Here is a 23,728-nt window from a genome sequence, read left to right as displayed (position 1 = left end):
CTGGTGAGTTTTCTTTCCCAGGGAAAATGGCCAAAGGTTGTGCCCAGAGGTCCCTGGGCCTGGGCTGGAACCTGACTGCAATATATCCTTATATTGAAGGATGGATCGCACACCGAAATTGTCCGCACCTCAAAATTGTGCTGCCCTGATAGACCTAAGGGAGCCCTACAAACTGACATCAGCAACCTGGACTGGTGAGTTTTCTTTCCCAGGGGAAATGGACAAATGATGTTCCCAGGGGCCACTGGCCCTGGGCTGGAACCTGATTGCAAAATATCCTTATATCGAAGGATGGACCCCAGACCGAAGCTGTCCCCACCTCAAAATTGTGCTGCCCTGATAGACCCAAGGGAGCCCTACAAACTAACATCAGGAACCTGGACTGGTGAGTTTTCTTTCCCAGGGAAAATGGCCAAAGGATGTGCATAGGGGCCCCTGGCCTTGGGCTGGGACCTGATTTCAAAATATCCATATATCGAAGGATGGATCGCAGACCGAAGTTGTCCCCACCTCAAACATGTGCTGCCCTGATAGACCCAAGGGAGCCCTACAAACTGACTTCAGCAACCTGGCCTGGAGAGATTTCTTTCCCAGGGAAAATGTCCAAAGGATGTGCCCAGAGGGCCCCTGGCCCTGGGCTGGGACCTGACTGCAATATATCCTTATATCGAAGGATGGACACCAGACTGAACATGTCCCCACCTCAAACATGTGCTGCCTTGATGGACCCAAGGGAGCCCTGCAAACTGACATCAGGAACCTGGACTGGTGAGTTTTCTTTCCAAGGGAAAATGGCCAAAGGATATTCCCAGGGGCCCCTGGCCCAGGGCTGGAAACTGACTTCAAAATATCCTTATATCGAAAGATGGATCGCAGACCGAACATGTACCCTCCTCAAATTTGTGCTGCCCTGATAGACCCAAGGGAGCCCTACAAACTGACATCAGCATCCTGGACTGGTGAGTTTTTTTTCCTAGGGGAAATGGCCAAAGGCTGATGCCCAGGGGTCCGTGGCCCAGGGCTGGGACCTGACTGCAAAAATCCTTATATCGAAGGATGGACCCCAGACCGAATGTTGTCCCCACCTCAAACTTGTGCTGCCCTGATAGACCCAAGGGAACCCTACAAACTGACATCAGGAACCTGGACTGGTGAGTTTTCTTTCCCAGGGAAAATGGCCAAAGGATGTGCCCAGGGGGCCCCTAGCACTGGGCTGGGCACCTGACTGCAAAAAATCCTTATATCGAAGTTTGGACCCCAGACCGAAATAGTCCCCACCTCAAAATTGTGCTGCCCTGATAGACCCAAGGGAGCCCTACAAAGTCACATCAGGAACCTGGACTGGTGAGTTTTCATTCTTAGGGAAAATGGCCAAAGGATGTGTACAGCGGCCACTGGGACTGGGCTGGTCATCTGAGTGCAAAAAATCCTTATATCGAAGCATGGATCGCAGAACGAAGTTGTCCCCACCTCAAACTTGTGCTGCCCTGATAGACCCAAGGGAGCCCTACAAATTGACATCAGGAACCTGGACTGGTGAGTTTTCTTTCCCAGGGAAAATGGCCAAAGGATGTTCCCAGGGGGCCCCTGGCCCTGGGTTGGAACCTGACTTCAAAATATCCTTATATCGAAGGATGGACCCCATACGGATGCTGTCCCCTCCTCAAACTTGTGCTGCCCTGATAGACCCAAGTGAGCCCTACAAAGTGACATCAGGAACCTGGACTGGTGATTTCTCTTTCCCAGGGAAAATTTCCAAAGTATGTGCCCAGGGGCCCCTGGCCCTGGGCTCCAGCCTGACTTCAAAAGATCCTTATATCGAAGGATGGACCCCATACCGATGCTGTCCCCTCCTCAAACTTGTGCTGCCGTGATAGACCCAAGGGAGCCCTACAAAGTGACATCAGGAACCTGGACTGGTGAGTTTTCTTTCGCAGGGAAAATGGCCAAAGGATGTGCCCAGGTGCCCCTGGCCCTGGGCTCGGCACCTGACTGCAAAAAATCCATATATCGAAGGATGGACCCCAGACCGAATGTTGTTCCCACCTCAAAATTGTGCTGCCCTGATAGACCCAAGGGAGCACTACAAACTGACATCAGGAACTTGGACTGGTGAGTTTTCTTTCCCAGGGAAAATGGCCAAAGGTTGTGCCCAGAGGGCCCTGGGCCTGGGCTGGAACCTGACTGCAAAATATCCTTATATTGAAGGATGGATCGCACACCGAAGTTGTCCGCACCTCAAAATTGTGCTGCCCTGATAGACCTAAGGGAGCCCTACAAACTGACATCAGCAACCTGGACTGGTGAGTTTTCTTTCCCAGGGGAAATGGACAAATGATGTTCCCAGGGGCCACTGGCCCTGGGCTGGAACCTGACTGCAAAATATCCTTATATCGAAGGATGGACCACAGACCGAAGCTGTCCCCACCTCAAAATTGTGCTGCCCTGTTAGACCCAAGGGAGCCCTACAAACTAACATCAGGAACCTGGACTGGTGAGTTTTCTTTCCCAGGGAAAATGGCCAAAGGATGTGCATAGGGGCCCCTGGCCTTGGGCTGGGACCTGATTTCAAAATATCCATATATCGAAGGATGGATCGCAGACCGAAGTTGTCCCCACCTCAAACATGTGCTGCCCTGATAGACCCAAGGGAGCCCTACAAACTGACATCAGCAACCTGGACTGGTGAGTTTTCCTTCCCCGGGAAAATGGCCAAAGGATGTGCCCAGGGGCCCCTGGCCCCGGGCTGGGTCCTGAATGCAAAAATTTTTACCAAAAGAAGAACCCGAGACCGACGTTGTCCCCACCTCAAACTTCTGCTGCCCTGATAGACCCAAGGGAGCCCTACAAACTGACACCAGAAACCTGGATTGGTGAGTTTTCTTTCCCAGGGAAAATGGCCAAAGTATGTGCCCAGGAGCCCCTGGCCCTGAGCTTGAAACTGAATGTAAAAAATCCTTATATCGAAGTTTGGACCCCAGACTGAATGTTGTCCCCACCTCAAATTTGTGCTGCCCTGATAGACCCAAGGGAGCCCTACAAATTGACATCAGCAACCTGGACTGGTGAGTTTTCTTTCCCAGGGAAAATGGCCAAAGGTTGTGCCAAGGGGCCCTTGGCCCTGGGATGGAACCTGACTGCAAAATATCCGTATATCGAAGTTTGGACCCCAGACCGAAATAGTCCCCACCTCAAACTTGTGCTGCCCTGATAGACCAAAGGGAGCCCTACAAACTGACATCAGGAACCTGGACTGGTGAGTTTTCTTTCCCAGGGAAAATGGCCAAAGGATCTGCGCAGGGGGCCCCTGGGCCTGGGCTGGGAACCTGACTGCAAAAAATCCATATATCGAAGGATGGATCCCTCATTGAATGTTATCCCCACCTCAAACTTGTGCTGCCCTGATAGACCCAAGGGAGCCCTACAAACTGACATCAGGAACCTGGACTGGTGAGTTTTCTTTCCCAGGGAAAATGGCCAAAGGATGTGCCCAGGTGCCCCTGGCCCTGGGCTCGGCACCTGACTGCAAAAAATCCATATATCGAAGGATGGACCCCAGACCGAATGTTGTTCCCACCTCAAAATTGTGCTGCCCTGATAGACCCAAGGGAGCCCTACAAACTGACATCAGGAACTTGGACTGGTGAGTTTTCTTTCCCAGGGAAAATGGCCAAAGGTTGTGCCCAGAGGGCCCTGGGCCTGGGCTGGAACCTGACTGCAAAATATCCTTATATTGAAGGATGGATCGCACACCGAAGTTGTCCGCACCTCAAAATTGTGCTGCCCTGATAGACCTAAGGGAGCCCTACAAACTGACATCAGCAACCTGGACTGGTGAGTTTTCTTTCCCAGGGGAAATGGACAAATGATGTTCCCAGGGGCCACTGGCCCTGGGCTGGAACCTGACTGCAAAATATCCTTATATCGAAGGATGGACCACAGACCGAAGCTGTCCCCACCTCAAAATTGTGCTGCCCTGTTAGACCCAAGGGAGCCCTACAAACTAACATCAGGAACCTGGACTGGTGAGTTTTCTTTCCCATGGAAAATGGCCAAAGGATGTGCATAGGGGCCCCTGGCCTTGGGCTGGGACCTGATTTCAAAATATCCATATATCGAAGGATGGATCGCAGACCGAAGTTGTCCCCACCTCAAACATGTGCTGCCCTGATAGACCCAAGGGAGCCCTACAAACTGACTTCAGCAACCTGGCCTGGAGAGATTTCTTTCCCAGGGAAAATGTCCAAAGGATGTGCCCAGAGGGCCCCTGGCCCTGGGCTGGGACCTGACTGCAATATATCCTTATATCGAAGGATGGACACCAGACTGAACATGTCCCCACCTCAAACATGTGCTGCCTTGATGGACCCAAGGGAGCCCTGCAAACTGACATCAGGAACCTGGACTGGTGAGTTTTCTTTCCAAGGGAAAATGGCCAAAGGATATTCCCAGGGGCCCCTGGCCCAGGGCTGGAAACTGACTTCAAAATATCCTTATATCGAAAGATGGATCGCAGACCGAACATGTACCCTCCTCAAATTTGTGCTGCCCTGATAGACCCAAGGGAGCCCTACAAACTGACATCAGCATCCTGGACTGGTGAGTTTTTTTTCCTAGGGGAAATGGCCAAAGGCTGATGCCCAGGGGTCCGTGGCCCAGGGCTGGGACCTGACTGCAAAAATCCTTATATCGAAGGATGGACCCCAGACCGAATGTTGTCCCCACCTCAAACTTGTGCTGCCCTGATAGACCCAAGGGAGCCCTACAAACTGACATCAGGAACCTGGACTGGTGAGTTTTCTTTCCCAGGGAAAATGGCCAAAGGATGTGCCCAGGGGGCCCCTAGCACTGGGCTGGGCACCTGACTGCAAAAAATCCTTATATCGAAGTTTGGACCCCAGACCGAAATAGTCCCCACCTCAAAATTGTGCTGCCCTGATAGACCCAAGGGAGCCCTACAAAGTCACATCAGGAACCTGGACTGGTGAGTTTTCATTCTTAGGGAAAATGGCCAAAGGATGTGTACAGCGGCCACTGGGACTGGGCTGGTCATCTGAGTGCAAAAAATCCTTATATCGAAGCATGGATCGCAGAACGAAGTTGTCCCCACCTCAAACTTGTGCTGCCCTGATAGACCCAAGGGAGCCCTACAAATTGACATCAGGAACCTGGACTGGTGAGTTTTCTTTCCCAGGGAAAATGGCCAAAGGATGTTCCCAGGGGGCCCCTGGCCCTGGGTTGGAACCTGACTTCAAAATATCCTTATATCGAAGGATGGACCCCATACGGATGCTGTCCCCTCCTCAAACTTGTGCTGCCCTGATAGACCCAAGTGAGCCCTACAAAGTGACATCAGGAACCTGGACTGGTGATTTCTCTTTCCCAGGGAAAATTTCCAAAGTATGTGCCCAGGGGCCCCTGGCCCTGGGCTCCAGCCTGACTTCAAAAGATCCTTATATCGAAGGATGGACCCCATACCGATGCTGTCCCCTCCTCAAACTTGTGCTGCCGTGATAGACCCAAGGGAGCCCTACAAAGTGACATCAGGAACCTGGACTGGTGAGTTTTCTTTCGCAGGGAAAATGGCCAAAGGATGTGCCCAGGTGCCCCTGGCCCTGGGCTCGGCACCTGACTGCAAAAAATCCATATATCGAAGGATGGACCCCAGACCGAATGTTGTTCCCACCTCAAAATTGTGCTGCCCTGATAGACCCAAGGGAGCACTACAAACTGACATCAGGAACTTGGACTGGTGAGTTTTCTTTCCCAGGGAAAATGGCCAAAGGTTGTGCCCAGAGGGCCCTGGGCCTGGGCTGGAACCTGACTGCAAAATATCCTTATATTGAAGGATGGATCGCACACCGAAGTTGTCCGCACCTCAAAATTGTGCTGCCCTGATAGACCTAAGGGAGCCCTACAAACTGACATCAGCAACCTGGACTGGTGAGTTTTCTTTCCCAGGGGAAATGGACAAATGATGTTCCCAGGGGCCACTGGCCCTGGGCTGGAACCTGACTGCAAAATATCCTTATATCGAAGGATGGACCACAGACCGAAGCTGTCCCCACCTCAAAATTGTGCTGCCCTGTTAGACCCAAGGGAGCCCTACAAACTAACATCAGGAACCTGGACTGGTGAGTTTTCTTTCCCAGGGAAAATGGCCAAAGGATGTGCATAGGGGCCCCTGGCCTTGGGCTGGGACCTGATTTCAAAATATCCATATATCGAAGGATGGATCGCAGACCGAAGTTGTCCCCACCTCAAACATGTGCTGCCCTGATAGACCCAAGGGAGCCCTACAAACTGACATCAGCAACCTGGACTGGTGAGTTTTCCTTCCCCGGGAAAATGGCCAAAGGATGTGCCCAGGGGCCCCTGGCCCCGGGCTGGGTCCTGAATGCAAAAATTTTTACCAAAAGAAGAACCCGAGACCGACGTTGTCCCCACCTCAAACTTCTGCTGCCCTGATAGACCCAAGGGAGCCCTACAAACTGACACCAGAAACCTGGATTGGTGAGTTTTCTTTCCCAGGGAAAATGGCCAAAGTATGTGCCCAGGAGCCCCTGGCCCTGAGCTTGAAACTGAATGTAAAAAATCCTTATATCGAAGTTTGGACCCCAGACTGAATGTTGTCCCCACCTCAAATTTGTGCTGCCCTGATAGACCCAAGGGAGCCCTACAAATTGACATCAGCAACCTGGACTGGTGAGTTTTCTTTCCCAGGGAAAATGGCCAAAGGTTGTGCCAAGGGGCCCTTGGCCCTGGGATGGAACCTGACTGCAAAATATCCGTATATCGAAGTTTGGACCCCAGACCGAAATAGTCCCCACCTCAAACTTGTGCTGCCCTGATAGATCAAAGGGAGCCCTACAAACTGACATCAGGAACCTGGACTGGTGAGTTTTCTTTCCCAGGGAAAATGGCCAAAGGATCTGCGCAGGGGGCCCCTGGGCCTGGGCTGGGAACCTGACTGCAAAAAATCCATATATCGAAGGATGGATCCCTCATTGAATGTTATCCCCACCTCAAACTTGTGCTGCCCTGATAGACCCAAGGGAGCCCTACAAACTGACATCAGGAACCTGGACTGGTGAGTTTTCTTTCCCAGGGAAAATGGCCAAAGGATGTGCCCAGGTGCCCCTGGCCCTGGGCTCGGCACCTGACTGCAAAAAATCCATATATCGAAGGATGGACCCCAGACCGAATGTTGTTCCCACCTCAAAATTGTGCTGCCCTGATAGACCCAAGGGAGCCCTACAAACTGACATCAGGAACTTGGACTGGTGAGTTTTCTTTCCCAGGGAAAATGGCCAAAGGTTGTGCCCAGAGGGCCCTGGGCCTGGGCTGGAACCTGACTGCAAAATATCCTTATATTGAAGGATGGATCGCACACCGAAGTTGTCCGCACCTCAAAATTGTGCTGCCCTGATAGACCTAAGGGAGCCCTACAAACTGACATCAGCAACCTGGACTGGTGAGTTTTCTTTCCCAGGGGAAATGGACAAATGATGTTCCCAGGGGCCACTGGCCCTGGGCTGGAACCTGACTGCAAAATATCCTTATATCGAAGGATGGACCACAGACCGAAGCTGTCCCCACCTCAAAATTGTGCTGCCCTGTTAGACCCAAGGGAGCCCTACAAACTAACATCAGGAACCTGGACTGGTGAGTTTTCTTTCCCATGGAAAATGGCCAAAGGATGTGCATAGGGGCCCCTGGCCTTGGGCTGGGACCTGATTTCAAAATATCCATATATCGAAGGATGGATCGCAGACCGAAGTTGTCCCCACCTCAAACATGTGCTGCCCTGATAGACCCAAGGGAGCCCTACAAACTGACATCAGGAACCTGGACTGGTGAGTTTTCCTTCCCCGGGAAAATGGCCAAAGGATGTGCCCAGGGGCCCCTGGCCCCGGGCTGGGTCCTGAATGCAAAAATTTTTACCGAAAGAAGAACCCGAGACCGACGTTGTCCCCACCTCAAACTTCTGCTGCCCTGATAGACCCAAGGGAGCCCTACAAACTGACACCAGAAACCTGGATTGGTGAGTTTTCTTTCCCAGGGAAAATGGCCAAAGTATGTGCCCAGGAGCCCCTGGCCCTGAGCTTGAAACTGAATGTAAAAAATCCTTATATCGAAGTTTGGACCCCAGACTGAATGTTGTCCCCACCTCAAATTTGTGCTGCCCTGATAGACCCAAGGGAGCCCTACAAACTGACATCAGGAACCTGGACTGGTGAGTTTTCTTTCCCAGGGAAAATGGCCAAAGGATGATCCCAGGGGCCCCCTAGCCCCGGGCTGGGGTCTGTCTGCAAAAAATCCATATATCGAAGTTTGGACCGCAGACAGAATTTGTCCCCTCCTCAAAATTGTGCTGTCCTGATAGACCCAAGGGAGCCCTACAAACTGACATCAGCAACCTGGACTGGTGAGTTTTTTTCCCAGGGAAAATGGCCAAAGGATGTGCTCAGAGGGCCCTGGCCCTGGGCTGTGCACCTGACTGCAAAAAATCTTTATATCGAAGTTTGGACCAGAGACCGAATGTTGTCCCCACCTCAAACTTGTGCTGCCCTGATATACCCAAGGGAGCCCTACAAATTGACATCAGGAACCTGGACTGGTGAGTTTTCTTTCCCAGGGAAAATGGCCAAAGGTTGTGCCAAGGGGCCCTTGGCCCTGGGATGGAACCTGACTGCAAAATATCCGTATATCGAAGTTTGGACCCCAGACCGAAATAGTCCCCACCTCAAACTTGTGCTGCCCTGATAGACCAAAGGGAGCCCTACAAACTGACATCAGGAACCTGGACTGGTGAGTTTTCTTTCCCAGGGAAAATGGCCAAAGGATCTGCGCAGGGGGCCCCTGGGCCTGGGCTGGGAACCTGACTGCAAAAAATCCTTATATCGAAGGATGGATCCCTCATTGAATGTTATCCCCACCTCAAACTTGTGCTGCTCTGATAGACCCAAGGGAGCCCTACAAATTGACATCAGGAACCTGGACTGGTGAGTTTTCTTTCCCAGGGAAAATGGCCAAAGGATGTGCCCAGGGGGCCCCTAGCGCTGGGCTGGGCACCTGACTGCAAAAAATCCTTATATCGATGTTTGGACCCCAGACCGAATGTGGTCCCCACCTCAAAATTTTGCTGCCCTGATAGACCCAAGGGAGCCCTACAAACTGACATCAGCAACCTGGACTGGTGAGTTTTCTTTCCCAGGGAAAATGGCCAAAGGATGTGCCCAGGTGCCCCTGGCCCTGGGCTTGGCACCTGACTGCAAAAAATCCTTATATCGAAGGATGGACCCCAGACCGAATGTTGTCCCCACCTCAAACATGTGCTGCCCTGATAGAACCAAGTGAGCCCTACAAACTGACATCAGGAACCTGGACTGGTGAGTTTTCTTTCCCAGGGAAAATGGCCAAAGGATGTGCCCAGGGGCCCCTTGCCCTGGGCTGGGTCCTGACTGCAAAATATCCTTATATTGAAGGATGGATCGCAGACCCAAGTTGTCCCCACCTCAAATTTGTGCTGCCTTGATAGACCCAAGGGAGCCCTACACACTGACATCAGCAACCTGGACTGGTGAGTTTTCTTTCCCAGGGAAAATGGCCAAAGGATGTGACCAGGTGCCCCTGGCCCTGGGCTTGGCACCTGACTGCAAAAAATCCTTATATCAAAGGATGGACCCCAGACCGAATGTTGTCCCCACCTCAAACTTGTGCTGCCCTGATAGACCCAAGGGAGCCCTACAAACTGACATCAACAACCTGGACTGGTGAGTTTCCTTTCCCAGGGAAAATGGCCAAAGGGTGTGCCCAGGGGCCCCTGGCCCTGGGCTGGGTCCTGACTGAAAAATATCCTTATATTGAAGGATGGATCGAAGACCCAAGTTGTCCCCACCTCAAATTTGTGCTGCCCTGATAGACCCAAGGGAGCCCTACAAACTGACATCAGGAACCTGGACTGGTGAGTTTTCTTTCCCAGGGAAAATGGCCAAAGGATGTGCTCAGAGGGCCCTGGCCCTGGGCTGTGCACCTGACTGCAAAAAATCCTTATATCAAAGTTTGGACCACAGACCGAATGTTGTCCCCACCTCAAACTTGTGCTGCCCTGATAGACCCAAGGGAGCCCTACAAACTGACATCAGGAACCTGGACTGGTGAATTTTCTTTCCCAGGGAAAATGGCCAAAGGATGTGCCCAGGGGGCCCCTGGCCCTGGGCTCCAGCCAGACTTTAAAAGATCCTTATATCGAAGGATGGACCTCATACGGATGCTGTCCCCTCCTCAAACTTGTGCTGCCCTGATAGACCCAAGGGAGCCCTACAAACTGACATCAGCAACCTGGACTGGTGAGTTTTCTTTCCCAGGGAAAATGGCCAAAGGTTGTGCCCAGGGGGCCCCTGGCCCTGGGCTTGGCACCTGACTAGAAAATATCCTTATATCGAAGGATGGACCCCAGACCGAAATCGTCCCTATCTCAAATTTGTGCTGTGCTGATAGGCTCCAGGGAGCCCTACAAACTGACATCAGGAATTTGGACTGGTGAGTTTTCTTTCCCAGGGAAAATGGCCAAAGGTTGTGCCCAGAGGGCCCTGGGCGTGGTCTGGAACCTGACTGCAAAATATCCTTATATCGAAGGATGGATCGCAGACCGAAGTTGTCTGCTCCTCAAACTTGTGCTGCCCTGATAGACCCAAGGGAGCCCTACAAACTGAAATCAGCAACCTGGACTGGTGAGTTTTCTTTCCCCGGGGATGTGGCCAAATGATGTGCCCAGGGGCCACTGGCCCTGGGTTGGAACCTGACTGCAAAGTATCCTTATATCGAAGGATGGACCCCAGACCGAAGCTGTCCCCACCTCAAACTTGTGCTGCCCTGATAGACCCAAGGGAGCCCTACAAAGTGACATCAGGAACCTGGACTGGTGAGTTTTCTTTCCCAGGGAAAATGGCCAAAGGATGTGCCCAGGTGCCCCTGGCCCTGGGCTTGGCACCTGACTGCAAAATATCCTTATATCGAAGGATGGATCGCAGACCGAAGTTGTCCCCACCTCAAATTTGTGCTGTCCTGATAGGCCCCAGGGAGCCCTACAAAGTGACATCAGGAACCTGGACTGGTGAGTTTTCTTTCCCAGGGAAAATGGCCAAAGGATCTGCGCAGCGGGCCCCTGGGCCTGGGCTGGGAACCTGACTGCAAAAAATCCTTATATCGAAGGATGGATCCCAGACCGAAGCTGTCCCCTCCTCAAACTTGTGCTGCCCTGATAGACCCAAGGGAGCCCTACAAACTGACATCAGCAACCTGGACTGGTGAGTTTTCTTTCCCAGGGAAAATGACCAAAGGATGTGACCAGGGGGCCCCTGGCCCTGGGCTGGGTCCTGACTGCAAAATATCCTTATATCGAAGTTTGGACCCCAGACTGAATGCTGTCCCCACCTCAAACATGTGCTGCCCTGATAGACAGAAGGGAGCCCTACAAACTGACATCAGGAACATGGACTGGAGAGTTTTCCTTCCCAGGGAAAATGGTCAAAGTATATGCCCTTGGGGCCCCTAGCCCTGGGCTGGCACCTGTTTGCAAGAAAATCCATGTATCGAAGTTTGGACCACAGACAGAAGTTGTCCCCTCCTCAAACTTGTGCTGCCCTGATAGACCCAAGGGAGCCCTACAAACTGACATCAGCAACCTGGACTGGTGAGTTTTCTTTCCCAGGGAAAATGGCCAAAGGTTGTGCCCAGGGGGCCCCTGGCCCTTGGGCTTGGCACCTGACTGCAAAATATCCTTATATCGAAGGATGGACCCCAGACCGAAATCATCCCTACCTCAAATTTGTGCTGTGCTGATAGGCCCCAGGGAGCCCTACAAACTGACATCAGGAACTTGGACTGGTGAGTTTTCTTTCCCAGGGAAAATGGCCAAAGGTTGTGCCCAGAGGGCCCTGGGCGTGGTCTGGAACCTGACTGCAAAATATCCTTATATCGAAGGATGGATCGCAGACCGAAGTTGTCTGCTCCTCAAACTTGTGCTGCCCTGATAGACCCAAGGGAGCCCTACAAAGTGACATCAGGAACCTGGACTGGTGAGTTTTCTTTCCCAGGGAAAATGGCCAAAGGATGTGCCTAGGTGCCCCTGGCCCTGGGCTTGGCACCTGACTGCAAAATATCCTTATATCGAAGGATGGATCGCAGACCGAAGTTGTCCCCACCTCAAATTTGTGCTGTCCTGATAGGCCCCAGGGAGCCCTACAAACTGACATCAGGAACCTGGACTGGTGAGTTTTCTTTCCCAGGGAAAATGGCCAAAGGATCTGCGCAGCGGGCCCCTGGGCCTGGGCTGGGACCCTGACTGCAAAAAATCCTTATATCGAAGGATGGATCCCAGACCGAAGCTGTCCCCTCCTCAAACTTGTGCTGCCCTGATAGACCCAAGGGAGCCCTACAAACTGACATCAGCAACCTGGACTGGTGAGTTTTCTTTCCCAGGGAAAATGACCAAAGGATGTGCCCAGGGGGCCCCTGGCCCTGGGCTGGAAGCTGACTGCAAAATACCCTTATATCGAAGTTTGGACCCCAGCCTGAATGCTGTCCCCACCTCAAACATGTGCTGCCCTGATAGACAGAAGGGAGCCCTACAAACTGACATCAGGAACATGGACTGGAGAGTTTTCTTTCCCAGGGAAAATGGTCAAAGTATATGCCCTTGGGGCCCCTAGCCCTGGGCTGGCACCTGTTTGCAAGAAAATCCATGTATCGAAGTTTGGACCACAGACAGAAGTTGTCCCCCCCTCAAACTTGTGCTGCCCTGATAGACCCAAGGGAGCCCTACAAACTGACATCAGGAACCTGGACTGGTGAGTTTTCTTTCCCAGGGAAAATGGCCAAAGGATGTGCCCAGGTGCCCCTGGCCCTGGGCTTGGCACCTGACTGCAAAATATCCTTATATCGAAGGATGGATCGCAGACCGAAGTTGTCCCCACCTCAAATTTGTGCTGTCCTGATTGGCCCCAGGGAGCCCTACAAACTGACATCAGGAACCTGGACTGGTGAGTTTTCTTTCCCAGGGAAAATGGCCAAAGGATCTGCGCAGCGGGCCCCTGGGCCTGGGCTGGGAACCTGACTGCAAAAAATCCTTATATCGAAGGATGGATCCCAGACCGAAGCTGTCCCCTCCTCAAACTTGTGCTGCCCTGATAGACCCAAGGGAGCCCTACAAACTGACATCAGCAACCTGGACTGGTGAGTTTTCTTTCCCAGGGAAAATGACCAAAGGATGTGCCAAGGGGCCCCTGGCCCTGGGCTGGAAGCTGACTGCAAAATATCCTTATATCGAAGTTTGGACCCCAGACTGAATGCTGTCCCCACCTCAAACATGTGCTGCCCTGATAGACAGAAGGGAGCCCTACAAACTGACATCAGGAACATGGACTGGAGAGTTTTCTTTCCCAGGGAAAATGTCCAAAGGATGTGCCCAGAGGGCCCTGGCCCTCGGCTGGAACCTGACTGCAAAATATCCTTATATCGAAGGATGGATCTCAGACCGAAGCTGTCCCCACCTCAAACTTGTGCTGCCCTGATAGACCCAAGGGAGCCCTACAAACTGACATCAGGAACCTGGACTGGTGAGTTTTCTTTCCCAGGGAAAATGGCCAAAGGATGTGCCCAGGGGCCCCTGGACCATGGCTGGGCACCTGACTGCAAAAAATCCTTATATCGAAAGATGGACCCCAGACCGAATGTCGTCCCCACCACAAACTTGTGCTGCCCTGATAGACCCACGGGAGCCCTACAAACTGACATCAGGAACCTGGACTGATGAGTTTTCTTTCCCAGGGAAAATGTCCAAAGGATGTGCCCAGGGGGCCCCTAGCCCAGGGCTGGGCACCTGTCTGCAAAAAATTCATATATCGAAGTTTGGACCTCAGACCAAAGTTGTCCCCTCCTCAAACTTGTGCTGCCCTGATAGACCCAAGGGAGCCCTACAAACTGACATCAGCAACCTGGACTGGTGAGTTTTCTTTCCCAGGGAAAATGGCCAAAGGATGTGCCCAGGGGGCCCCTAGACCTGGGTTGGGCACCTGACTGCAAAAAATCCTTTTATCGAAGAATGGATCGCAGACCGAAGTTGTCCGCACCTCAAACTTGTGCTGCCCTGATAGACCCAAGGGAGCCCTACAAACTGAAATCAGCAACCTGGACTGGTTTGTTTTCTTTCCCAGGGATAATGGCCAAAGGATGTGCCCAGGGGCCGCTGGGCGTGGGCTGGAACCTGACTGCCAAATATCCTTATATCGAAGGATGGACCCCAGACCGAAGCTGTCCCCACCTCAAACTTGTGCTGCCCTGATAGACCCAAGGGAGCCCTACAAAGTGACATCAGGAACCTGGACTGGTGAGTTTTCTTTCCCAGGGAAAATGGCCAAAGGATGTGCCCAGGTGCCCCTGGCCCTGGGCTTGGCACCTGACTGCAAAATATCCTTATATCGAAGGATGGATCGCAGACCGAAGTTGTCCCCACCTCAAATTTGTGCTGTCCTGATGGGCCCCAGGGAGCCCTACAAACTGACATCAGGAACCTGGACTGGTGAGTTTTCTTTCCCAGGGAAAATGGCCAAAGGTTCTGCGCAGCGGGCCCCTGGGCCTGGGCTGGGAACCTGACTGCAAAAAATCCTTATATCGAAGGATGGATCCCAGACCGAAGCTGTCCCCTCCTCAAACTTATGCTGCCCTGATAGACCCAAGGGAGCCCTACAAACTGACATCAGCAACCTGGACTGGTGAGTTTTCTTTCCCAGGGAAAATGACCAAAGGATGTGCCCAGGGGGCCCCTGGCCCTGGGCTGGAAGCTGACTGCAAAATATCCTTATATCGAAGTTTGGACCCCAGACTGAATGCTGTCCCCTCCTCAAACATGTGCTGCCCTGATAGACAGAAGTGAGCCCTACAAACTGACATCAGGAACCTGGACTGGAGAGTTTTCTTTCCCAGGGAAAATGTCCAAAGGATGTGCCCAGAGGGCCCTGGCCCTCGGCTGGAACCTGACTGCAAAATATCCTTATATCGAAGGATGGATCTCAGACCGAAGCTGTCCCCACCTTAAACTTGTGCTGCCCTGATAGACCCAAGGGAGCCCTACAAACTGACATCAGGAACCTGGACTGGTGAGTTTTCTTTCCCAGGGAAAATGGTCAAAGTATATGCCCTGGGGGCCCCTAGCCCTGGGCTGGCACCTGTTTGCAAGAAAATCCATGTATCGAAGTTTGGACCACAGACAGAAGTTGTCCCCTCCTCAAACTTGTGCTGCCCTGATAGACCCAAGGGAGCCCTACAAACTGACATCAGGAACCTGGACTGGTGAGTTTTCTTTCCCAGGGAAAATGGCCAAAGGATGTGCCCAGGTGCCCCTGGCCCTGGGCTTGGCACCTGACTGCAAAATATCCTTATATCGAAGGATGGATCGCAGACCGAAGTTGTCCCCACCTCAAATTTGTGCTGTCCTGATAGGCCCCAGGGAGCCCTACAAACTGACATCAGGAACCTGGACTGGTGAGTTTTCTTTCCCAGGGAAAATGGCCAAAGGATCTGCGCAGCGGGCCCCTGGGCCTGGGCTGGGAACCTGACTGCAAAAAATCCTTATATCGAAGGATGGATCCCAGACCGAAGCTGTCCCCTCCTCAAACTTGTGCTGCCCTGATAGACCCAAGGGAGCCCTACAAACTGACATCAGCAACCTGGACTGGTGAGTTTTCTTTCCCAGGGAAAATGACCAAAGGATGTGCCAAGGGGCCCCTGGCCCTGGGCTGGAAGCTGACTGCAAAATATCCTTATATCGAAGTTTGGACCCCAGACTGAATGCTGTCCCCACCTCAAACATGTGCTGCCCTGATAGACAGAAGGGAGCCCTACAAACTGACATCAGGAACATGGACTGGAGAGTTTTCTTTCCCAGGGAAAATGTCCAAAGGATGTGCCCAGAGGGCCCTGGCCCTCAGCTGGAACCTGACTGCAAAATATCCTTATATCGAAGGATGGATCTCAGACCGAAGCTGTCCCCACCTCAAACTTGTGCTGCCCTGATAGACCCAAGGGAGCCCTACAAACTGACATCAGGAACCTGGACTGGTGAGTTTTCTTTCCCAGGGAAAATGGCCAAAGGATGTGCCCAGGGGCCCCTGGACCATGGCTGGGCACCTGACTGCAAAAAATCCTTATATCGAAAGATGGACCCCAGACCGAATGTCGTCCCCACCACAAACTTGTGCTGCCCTGATAGACCCACGGGAGCCCTACAAACTGACATCAGGAACCTGGACTGGTGAGTTTTCTTTCCCAGGGAAAATGTCCAAAGGATGTGCCCAGGGGGCCCCTAGCCCAGGGCTGGGCACCTGTCTGCAAAAAATTCATATATCGAAGTTTGGACCTCAGACCAAAGTTGTCCCCTCCTCAAACTTGTGCTGCCCTGATAGACCCAAGGGAGCCCTACAAACTGACATCAGCAACCTGGACTGGTGAGTTTTCTTTCCCAGGGAAAATGGCCAAAGGATGTGCCCAGGGGGCCCCTAGACCTGGGTTGGGCACCTGACTGCAAAAAATCCTTTTATCGAAGAATGGATCGCAGACCGAAGTTGTCCGCACCTCAAACTTGTGCTGCCCTGATAGACCCAAGGGAGCCCTACAAACTGAAATCAGCAACCTGGACTGGTTTGTTTTCTTTCCCAGGGATAATGGCCAAAGGATGTGCCCAGGGGCCGCTGGGCGTGGGCTGGAACCTGACTGCCAAATATCCTTATATCGAAGGATGGACCCCAGACCGAAATTGTCCCCACCTCAAACTTGTGCTGCCCTGATAGACCCAAGGGAGCCCTACAAACTGACATCAGCAACCTGGACTGGTGAGTTTTCTTTCCCCGGGGATATGGCCAAATGATGTGCCCAGGGGCCACTGGCCCTGGGTTGGAACCTGACTGCAAAGTATCCTTATATCGAAGGATGGACCCCAGACCGAAGCTGTCCCCATCTCAAACTTGTGCTGCCCTGATAGACCCAAGGGAGCCCTACAAAGTGACATCAGGAACCTGGACTGGTGAGTTTTCTTTCCCAGGGAAAATGGCCAAAGGATGTGCCCAGGTGCCCCTGGCCCTGGGCTTGGCACCTGACTGCAAAATATCCTTATATCGAAGGATGGATCGCAGACCGAAGTTGTCCCCACCTCAAATTTGTGCTGTCCTGATGGGCCCCAGGGAGCCCTACAAACTGACATCAGGAACCTGGACTGGTGAGTTTTCTTTCCCAGGGAAAATGGCCAAAGGATCTGCGCAGCGGGCCCCTGGGCCTGGGCTGGGAACCTGACTGCAAAAAATCCTTATATCGAAGGATGGATCCCAGACCGAAGCTGTCCCCTCCTCAAACTTGTGCTGCCCTGATAGACCCAAGGGAGCCCTACAAACTGACATCAGGAACCTGGACTGGTGAGTTTTCTTTCCCAGGGAAAATGGCCAAAGGATGTGCCTAGGGGCTCCTGGCCCTGGGCTGGAACCTGACTGCAAAATATCCTTATATCGAAGGATGGATCGCAGACCGAAGTTGTCCCCACCTCAAACTTGTGCTGCCCTGATAGACCCAAGGGAGCCCTACAAACTGACATCAGGAACCTGGACTGGTGAGTTTTCTTTCCCAGGGAAAATGGTCAAAGTATATGTCCTGGGGGCCCCTAGCCCTGGGCTGGCACCTGTTTGCAAAAAAATCCATATATCGAAGTTTGGACCACAGACAGAAGTTGTCCCCTCCTCAAAATTGTGCTGCCCTGATAGACCCAAGGGAGCCCTACAAACTGACATCAGGAACCTGGACTGGTGAGTTTTCTTTCCCAGGGAAAATGGCCAAAGGATGTGCCTAGGGGCTCCTGGCCCTGGGCTGGAACCTGACTGCAAAATATCCTTATATCGAAGGATGGATCGCAGACCGAAGTTGTCCCCACCTCAAACTTGTGCTGCCCTGATAGACCCAAGGGAGCCCTACAAACTGACATCAGGAACCTGGACTGGTGAGTTTTCTTTCCCAGGGAAAATGGTCAAAGTATATGTCCTGGGGGCCCCTAGCCCTGGGCTGGCACCTCTTTGCAAAAAAATCCATATATCGAAGTTTGGACCACAGACAGAAGTTGTCCCCTCCTCAAAATTGTGCTGCCCTGATAGACCCAAGGGAGCCCTACAAACTGACATCAGGAACCTGGACTGGTGAGTTTTCTTTCCCAGGGAAAATGGCCAAAGGATGTGCCCAGGGGCCCCTGGACCAGGGCTGGGCACCTGACTGCAAAAAATCCTTATATCCAAGGATGGACCCCAGACCGAATGTTGTCCCCACCACAAACATGTGCTGCCCTGATAGACCCAAGGGAGCCCTACAAACTGACATCAGGAACCTGGACTGGTGAGTTTTCTTTCCCAGGGAAAATGGCCAAAGGTTGTGCCCAGTCGTACCTGGCCCTGGGCTGGGCACCTGACTGCAAAATATCCATATATCGAAGGATGGAAGCAGACCGAAGTTTTCCCCACCTCAAAATTGTGCTGCCCTGATAGACCCAAGGGAGCCCTACAACCTGACATCAGGAACTTGGACTGGTGAGTTTTCTTTCCCAGGGAAAATGGCCAAAGGATGTGCCCAGGGGCCCCTGGACGTGGGCTGCGCAAATGACTGCAAAATATCCATATATCGAAGTTTGGACCTCAGACCGAAGTTGTCCCCTCCTCAAAATTGTGCTGCCCTGATAGACCCAAGGGAGCCCTACAAACTGACATCAGGAACCTGGACTGGTGAGTTTTCTTTCCCAGGGAAAATGGTCAAAGGATGTGCCCAGGGGGCACATGAGCTGGGCTGGGCACCTGACTGCAAAAAATCCTTTTATCGAAGAATGGATCGCAAAAAGAAGTTGTCCCCACCTCAAAATTGTGCTGCCCTGATAGACTCAAGGGAGCCCTAAAAAATGACATCAGCAACCTGGACTGGTGAGTTTTCCTTCCCAGGGAAAATGGCCAAAGGATGTGCCCAGGGGGCCCCTTGCCCTGGGCTTGAACCTGACTGCAAAAAATCCTTATATCGAAGGATGGACCCTAGTCTGGAGTTGTCCCCTCCTCAAACTTGTGCTGTCCTGATAGACCCAAGGGAGCCCTACAAACTGAAATCAGGAACCTGGACTGGTGAGTTTTCTTTCCCAGGGAAAATGGCCAAAGGATGTGCCCAGGGGCCCCTGGCCCTGGGCTGTGTCCTGACTGTAAAAAATCCTTATATCGAAGTTTGGACCCCTGACCGAATGTTGTCCACACCTCAAATTTGTGCTGCCCTGATAGACAGAAGGGAGCCCTACAAACTGACATCAGGGACCTGGACTGGTTTGTTTTCTTTCAAAGGGAAAATGGCCAAAGGATGGCCCCAGGGGCCGCTGGGCGTGGGCTGGAACCTGACTGCCAAATATCCTTATATCGAAGGATGGAGCCCAGACTGAAGTTGTCCCCACCTCAAACTTGTGCTGTCTTGATAGACCCAAGGGAGCCCTACAAAGTGACATCAGGAACCTGGACTGGAGAGTTTTCTTTCCCAGGGAAAATGTCCAAAGGATGTGCCCAGAGGGCCCTGGCCCTCGGCTGGAACCTGACTGCAAAATATCCTTATATCGAAGGATGGATCTCAGACCGAAGCTGTCCCCACCTTAAACTTGTGCTGCCCTGATAGACCCAAGGGAGCCCTACAAACTGACATCAGGAACCTGGACTGGTGAGTTTTCTTTCCCAGGGAAAATGGTCAAAGTATATGCCCTGGGGGCCCCTAGCCCTGGGCTGGCACCTGTTTGCAAGAAAATCCATGTATCGAAGTTTGGACCACAGACAGAAGTTGTCCCCTCCTCAAACTTGTGCTGCCCTGATAGACCCAAGGGAGCCCTACAAACTGACATCAGGAACCTGGACTGGTGAGTTTTCTTTCCCAGGGAAAATGGCCAAAGGATGTGCCCAGGTGCCCCTGGCCCTGGGCTTGGCACCTGACTGCAAAATATCCTTATATCGAAGGATGGATCGCAGACCGAAGTTGTCCCCACCTCAAATTTGTGCTGTCCTGATGGGCCCCAGGGAGCCCTACAAACTGACATCAGGAACCTGGACTGGTGAGTTTTCTTTCCCAGGGAAAATGGCCAAAGGATCTGCGCAGCGGGCCCCTGGGCCTGGGCTGGGAACCTGACTGCAAAAAATCCTTATATCGAAGGATGGATCCCAGACCGAAGCTGTCCCCTCCTCAAACTTATGCTGCCCTGATAGACCCAAGGGAGCCCTACAAACTGACATCAGCAACCTGGACTGGTGAGTTTTCTTTCCCAGGGAAAATGACCAAAGGATGTGCCCAGGGGGCCCCTGGCCCTGGGCTGGAAGCTGACTGCAAAATATCCTTATATCGAAGTTTGGACCCCAGACTGAATGCTGTCCCCTCCTCAAACATGTGCTGCCCTGATAGACAGAAGTGAGCCCTACAAACTGACATCAGGAACCTGGACTGGAGAGTTTTCTTTCCCAGGGAAAATGTCCAAAGGATGTGCCCAGAGGGCCCTGGCCCTCGGCTGGAACCTGACTGCAAAATATCCTTATATCGAAGGATGGATCTCAGACCGAAGCTGTCCCCACCTTAAACTTGTGCTGCCCTGATAGACCCAAGGGAGCCCTACAAACTGACATCAGGAACCTGGACTGGTGAGTTTTCTTTCCCAGGGAAAATGGTCAAAGTATATGCCCTGGGGGCCCCTAGCCCTGGGCTGGCACCTGTTTGCAAGAAAATCCATGTATCGAAGTTTGGACCACAGACAGAAGTTGTCCCCTCCTCAAACTTGTGCTGCCCTGATAGACCCAAGGGAGCCCTACAAACTGACATCAGGAACCTGGACTGGTGAGTTTTCTTTCCCAGGGAAAATGGCCAAAGGATGTGCCCAGGTGCCCCTGGCCCTGGGCTTGGCACCTGACTGCAAAATATCCTTATATCGAAGGATGGATCGCAGACCGAAGTTGTCCCCACCTCAAATTTGTGCTGTCCTGATAGGCCCCAGGGAGCCCTACAAACTGACATCAGGAACCTGGACTGGTGAGTTTTCTTTCCCAGGGAAAATGGCCAAAGGATCTGCGCAGCGGGCCCCTGGGCCTGGGCTGGGAACCTGACTGCAAAATATCCTTATATCGAAGGATGGATCCCAGACCGAAGCTGTCCCCTCCTCAAACTTTTGCTGCCCTGATAGACCCAAGGGAGCCCTACAAACTGACATCAGCAACCTGGACTGGTGAGTTTTCTTTCCCAGGGAAAATGACCAAAGGATGTGCCAAGGGGCCCCTGGCCCTGGGCTGGAAGCTGACTGCAAAATATCCTTATATCGAAGTTTGGACCCCAGACTGAATGCTGTCCCCACCTCAAACATGTGCTGCCCTGATAGACAGAAGGGAGCCCTACAAACTGACATCAGGAACATGGACTGGAGAGTTTTCTTTCCCAGGGAAAATGTCCAAAGGATGTGCCCAGAGGGCCCTGGCCCTCGGCTGGAACCTGAATGCAAAATATCCTTATATCGAAGGATGGATCTCAGACCGAAGCTGTCCCCACCTCAAACTTGTGCTGCCCTGATAGACCCAAGGGAGCCCTACAAACTGACATCAGGAACCTGGACTGGTGAGTTTTCTTTCCCAGGGAAAATGGCCAAAGGATCTGCGCAGGGGGCCCCTGGTCCGGGGATGGTAACCTGACTGAAAATAATCCTTATATCGAAGGATGGATCCCAGACCGAAGCTGTCCCCTCCTCAAACTTGTGCTGCCCTGATAGACCCAAGGGAGCCCTACAAACTGACATCAGGAACCTGGACTGGTGAGTTTTCTTTCCCAGGGAAAATGGCCAAAGGATGTGCCTAGGGGCTCCTGGCCCTGGGCTGGAACCTGACTGCAAAATATCCTTATATCGAAGGATGGATCGCAGACCGAAGTTGTCCCCACCTCAAACTTGTGCTGCCCTGATAGACCCAAGGGAGCCCTACAAACTGACATCAGGAACCTGGACTGGTGAGTTTTCTTTCCCAGGGAAAATGGTCAAAGTATATGTCCTGGGGGCCCCTAGCCCTGGGCTGGCACCTGTTTGCAAAAAAATCCATATATCGAAGTTTGGACCACAGACAGAAGTTGTCCCCTCCTCAAAATTGTGCTGCCCTGATAGACCCAAGGGAGCCCTACAAACTGACATCAGGAACCTGGACTGGTGAGATTTCTTTCCCAGGGAAAATGGCCAAAGGATGTGCCTAGGGGCTCCTGGCCCTGGGCTGGAACCTGACTGCAAAATATCCTTATATCGAAGGATGGATCGCAGACCGAAGTTGTCCCCACCTCAAACTTGTGCTGCCCTGATAGACCCAAGGGAGCCCTACAAACTGACATCAGGAACCTGGACTGGTGAGTTTTCTTTCCCAGGGAAAATGGTCAAAGTATATGTCCTGGGGGCCCCTAGCCCTGGGCTGGCACCTCTTTGCAAAAAAATCCATATATCGAAGTTTGGACCACAGACAGAAGTTGTCCCCTCCTCAAAATTGTGCTGCCCTGATAGACCCAAGGGAGCCCTACAAACTGACATCAGGAACCTGGACTGGTGAGTTTTCTTTCCCAGGGAAAATGGCCAAAGGATGTGCCCAGGGGCCCCTGGACCAGGGCTGGGCACCTGACATGCGAAAAATCCATATATCCAAGGATGGACCCCAGACCGAATGTTGTCCCCACCACAAACATGTGCTGCCCTGATAGACCCAAGGGAGCCCTACAAACTGACATCAGGAACCTGGACTGGTGAGTTTTCTTTCCCAGGGAAAATGGCCAAAGGTTGTGCCCAGTCGTACCTGGCCCTGGGCTGGGCACCTGACTGCAAAATATCCTTATATCGAAGGATGGAAGCAGACCGAAGTTTTCCCCACCTCAAAATTGTGCTGCCCTGATAGACCCAAGGGAGCCCTACAACCTGACATCAGGAACTTGGACTGGTGAGTTTTCTTTCCCAGGGTAAATGGCCAAAGGATGTGCCCAGGGGCCCCTGGACGTGGGCTGCGCAAATGACTGCAAAATATCCATATATCGAAGTTTGGACCTCAGACCGAAGTTGTCCCCTCCTCAAAATTGTGCTGCCCTGATAGACCCAAGGGAGCCCTACAAACTGACATCAGGAACCTGGACTGGTGAGTTTTCTTTCCCAGGGAAAATGGTCAAAGGATGTGCCCAGGGGGCACATGAGCTGGGCTGGGCACCTGACTGCAAAAAATCCTTTTATCGAAGAATGGATCGCAAAAAGAAGTTGTCCCCACCTCAAAATTGTGCTGCCCTGATAGACTCAAGGGAGCCCTAAAAAATGACATCAGCAACCTGGACTGGTGAGTTTTCCTTCCCAGGGAAAATGGCCAAAGGATGTGCCCAGGGGGCCCCTTGCCCTGGGCTTGAACCTGACTGCAAAAAATCCTTATATCGAAGGATGGACCCTAGTCTGGAGTTGTCCCCTCCTCAAACTTGTGCTGTCCTGATAGACCCAAGGGAGCCCTACAAACTGAAATCAGGAACCTGGACTGGTGAGTTTTCTTTCCCAGGGAAAATGGCCAAAGGATGTGCCCAGGGGCCCCTGGCCCTGGGCTGTGTCCTGACTGTAAAAAATCCTTATATCGAAGTTTGGACCCCTGACCGA

This window comes from Lonchura striata, chromosome 2, assembly GCF_050655825.1.
Source record: "Lonchura striata isolate lonStrDom1 chromosome 2, ASM5065582v1, whole genome shotgun sequence".
Classification (NCBI taxonomy): Eukaryota; Metazoa; Chordata; class Aves; order Passeriformes; family Estrildidae; genus Lonchura; species Lonchura striata.
Note: the sequence above shows the minus strand (reverse complement) of the source record.